Raw genomic sequence first — 4082 nt, forward strand, 5'->3', positions numbered from 1 at the left:
TGTCATTGATTACCCCCCTGTAAAGCTCCATTCAGATGTCCGCATGATTTTTACGGATGCACTGATAGATGGATCGGATCCGCAAAACGCATCCGGACGTCTGAATGAAGCCTTACAGGGGCATGATCAATGACTGTTGTGATCACCCCATATAGACTCCCTGATCACCCCCCTGTAAAGCTCCATTCAGATGTCCGCATGATTTTTACGGATGCACTGATACATGGATCGGATCCGCAAAACGCATCCGGTCGTCTGAATGAAGCCTTACAGGGGCATGATCAATGACTGTGGTGATCACCCCCCTGTCATTGATTACCCCCCTGTAAAGCTCCATTCAGATGTCCGCATGATTTTTACGGATGCACTGATAGATGGATCTGATCCGCAAAACGCATCCGGACGTCTGAATGAAGCCTTACAGGGGCATGATCAATGACTGTGGTGATCACCCCATATAGACTCCCTGATCACCCCCCTGTCATTGATCACCCCCCTGTCATTGATTACCCCCCTGTAAAGCTCCATTCAGATGTCCGCATGATTTTTACGGATGCACTGATAGATGGATCGGATCCGCAAAACGCATCCGGACGTCTGAATGAAGCCTTACACGGGCGTGATCAATGACTGTGGTTATCACCCCATATAGACTCCCTGATCACCCCCCTGTCATTGATCACCCCCCTGTCATTGATCACCCCCCTGTCATTGATCACCCCCCTGTCATTTATCACCCCCCTGTCATTTATCACCCCTCTGTAAGGCTCCATTCAGATATTTTTTTGGCCCAAGTTAGCAGAATTTTTTTTTTTTTTTCTTACAAAGTCTCATATTCCACTAACTTGTGTCAAAAAATAAAATCTCACATGAACTCACCATACCCCTCACGGAATCCAAATGCGTAAAATTTTTTAGACATTTATATTCCAGACTTCTTCTCACGCTTTAGGGCCCCTAGAATGCCAGGGCAGTATAAATACCCCACATGTGACCCCATTTCGGAAAGAAGACACCCCCAGGTATTCCGTGAGGGGCATATTGAGTCCATGAAAGATTGAAATTTTTGTCCCAAGTTAGCGGAACGGGAGACTTTGTGAGAAAAAAATTAAAAATATCAATTTCCGCTAACTTGTGCCAAAAAAAAAAAATTTCTATGAACTCGCCATGCCCCTCATTGAATACCTTGGGGTGTCTTCTTTCCAAAATGGGGTCACATGTGGGGTATTTATACTGCCCTGGCATTCTAGGGGCCCCAAAGCGTGAGAAGAAGTCTGGTATCCAAATGTCTAAAAATGCCCTCCTAAAAGGAATTTGGGCACCTTTGCGCATCTAGGCTGCAAAAAAGTGTCACACATCTGGTATCGCCGTACTCAGGAGAAGTTGGGGAATGTGTTTTGGGGTGTCATTTTACATATACCCATGCTGGGTGAGAGAAATATCTTGGTCAAATGCCAACTTTGTATAAAAAAAATGGGAAAAGTTGTCTTTTGCCAAGATATTTCTCTCACCCAGCATGGGTATATGTAAAATGACACCCCAAAACACATTCCCCAACTTCTCCTGAATACGGCGATACCACATGTGTGACACTTTTTTGCAGCCTAGGTGGGCAAAGGGGCCCATATTCCAAAGAGCACCTTTAGGATTTCACAGGTCATTTACCTACTTACCACACATTAGGGCCCCTGGAAAATGCCAGGGCAGTATAACTACCCCACAAGTGACCCCATTTTGGAAAGAAGACACCCCAAGGTATTCCGTGAGGGGCATGGCGAGTTCCTAGAATTTTTTATTTTTTGTCACAAGTTAGTGGAAAATGCTTATTTTTTTTTTTTTTTTTTTTTTCATACAAAGTCTCATATTCCACTAACTTGTGACAAAAAATAAAAACTTCCATGAACTCACTTTGCCCATCAGCGAATACCTTGGGGTCTCTTCTTTCCAAAATGGGGTCACTTGTGGGGTAGTTATACTGCCCTGGCATTCTAGGGGCCCAAATGTGTGGTAAGGAGTTTGAAATCAAATTCTGTAAAAAATGACCTGTGAAATCCGAAAGGTGCTCTTTTGAATATGGGCCCCTTTGCCCACCTCGGCTGCAAAAAAGTGTCACACATCTGGTATCTCCGTAATCGGGAGAAGTTGGGGAATGTGTTTTGGGGTGTCATTTTACATATACCCATGCTGGGTGAGAGAAATATCTTGGCAAAAGACAACTTTTCCCATTTTTTTATACAAAGTTGGCATTTGACCAAGATATTTATCTCACCCAGCATGGGTATATGTAAAAAGACACCCCAAAACACATTCCTCAACTTCTCCTGAATACAGAGATACCAGATGTGTGACACTTTTTTGCAGCCTAGGTGGGCAAAGGGGCCCACATTCCAAAGAGCACCTTTCGGATTTCACAGGTCATTTACCTACTTACCACACATTTGGGCCCCTAGAATGCCAGGGCAGTATAACTACCCCACAAGTGACCCCATTTTGGAAAGAAGAGACCCCAAGGTATTCGCTGATGGGCATAGTGAGTTCATGGAAGTTTTTATTTTTTGTCACAAGTTTGTGGAATATGAGACTTTGTATGAAAAAAAAAAAAAAAAAAAAATCATCATTTTCCACTAACTTGTGACAAAAAATAAAAAATTCTAGGAACTCGCCATGCCCCTCACGGAATACCTTGGGGTGTCTTCTTTCCAAAATGGGGTCACTTGTGGGGTAGTTATACTGCCCTGGTATTCTAGGGGCCCAAATGTGTGGTAAGGAGTTTGAAATCAAATTCAGGAAAAAATGAGGAGTGAAATCCGAAAGGTGCTCTTTGGAATATGGGCCCCTTTGCCCACCTAGGCTGCAAAAAAGTGTCACACATCTGGTATCCCCGTACTCAGGAGAAGTTGAGGAATGTGTTTTGGGGTGTCTTTTTACATATACCCATGCTGGGTGAGATAAATATCTTGGTCAAATGACAACTTTGTATAAAAAAATGGGAAAAGTTGTCTTTTGCCAAGATATTTCTCTCACCCAGCATGGGTATATATAAAATGACACCCCAAAACACATTCCCCACCTTCTCCTGAGTACGGAGATACCAGATGTGTGACACTTTTTTGCAGCCTAGGTGGGCAAAGGGGCCCATATTCCAAAGAGCACCTTTCGGATTTCACAGGTCATTTTTTACAGAATTTGATTTCAAACTCCTTACCACACATTTGGGCCCCTAGAATGCCAGGGCAGTATAACTACCCCACAAGTGACCCCATTTTGGAAAGAAGAGACCCCAAGGTATTCGCTGATGGGCATAGTGAGTTCATAGAAGTTTTTATTTTTTGTCACAAGTTAGTGGAATATGAGACTTTGTAAGGAAAAAAAAAAATAATAAAAAAATCATCATTTTCCGCTAACTTGTGACAAAAAATAAAAAGTTTGATGAACTCACTATGCCCATCAGCGAATACCTTAGGGTGTGTACTTTCAGAAATGGGGTCATTTGTGGGGTGTTTGTACTGTCTGGGCATTGTAGAACCTCAGGAAACATGACAGGTGCTCAGAAAGTCAGAGCTGCTTCAAAAAGCGGAAATTCACATTTTTGTACCATAGTTTGTAAACGCTATAACTTTTACCCAAACCATTTTTTTTTTACCCAAACATTTTTTTTTTATCAAAGACATGTAGAACTATAAATTTAGAGCAAAATTTCTATATGGATGTCGTTTTTTTTTGCAAAATTTTACAACTGAAAGTGAAATTTCGATTAATAACAAAAAAAGTAAAAATGTCAGCAGCAATGAAATACCACCAAATGAAAGCTCTATTAGTGAGAAGAAAAGGAGGTAAAATTCATTTGGGTGGTAAGTTGCATGACCGAGCAATAAACGGTGAAAGTAGTGTAGGTCAGAAGTGTAAAAAGTGGCCTGGTCTTTCAGGGTGTTTAAGCACTGGGGGCTGAGGTGGTTAAGGGTGCATTCAAATATGTAATGTGTGTTTTTATCACAAATTACTGCATTTTTATGGGATTTTTGTTTGCACAATAATTACAGATAATGCATATTTTACCTGTATTTACATTGTGAGCAATAATT

This window comes from Bufo bufo, chromosome 5, assembly GCF_905171765.1.
Source record: "Bufo bufo chromosome 5, aBufBuf1.1, whole genome shotgun sequence".
Taxonomy (NCBI): Eukaryota; Metazoa; Chordata; class Amphibia; order Anura; family Bufonidae; genus Bufo; species Bufo bufo.